Below are 255 nucleotides of genomic sequence, written 5' to 3'. Positions count from 1 at the left end.
GTATTTTTACAGTCTTTATTTTACAGTTAAAATATGTTTATCAAATAAAGGCTAATGTTACAACTAAACGGGGATCCCTTTAAGTCTACATGGCCTGTTTCAGTTATTTAGATCTAGTGAGGTAGCACATGTTTGTATAAAATAGGTGTCATGTTATTAATGTCACTCAGTGGGGGAACTGGGACATAAATAACTATGTTAAAAGAAAAAAACACATGGGGGCTAAAACACATGGTTCCACCTATGGTGCACCTA

The sequence above is a fragment of the Austrofundulus limnaeus genome, unplaced genomic scaffold (assembly GCF_001266775.1).
Source record: "Austrofundulus limnaeus strain Quisiro unplaced genomic scaffold, Austrofundulus_limnaeus-1.0 Scaffold155, whole genome shotgun sequence".
NCBI lineage: Eukaryota > Metazoa > Chordata > Actinopteri > Cyprinodontiformes > Rivulidae > Austrofundulus > Austrofundulus limnaeus.
Note: the sequence above shows the minus strand (reverse complement) of the source record.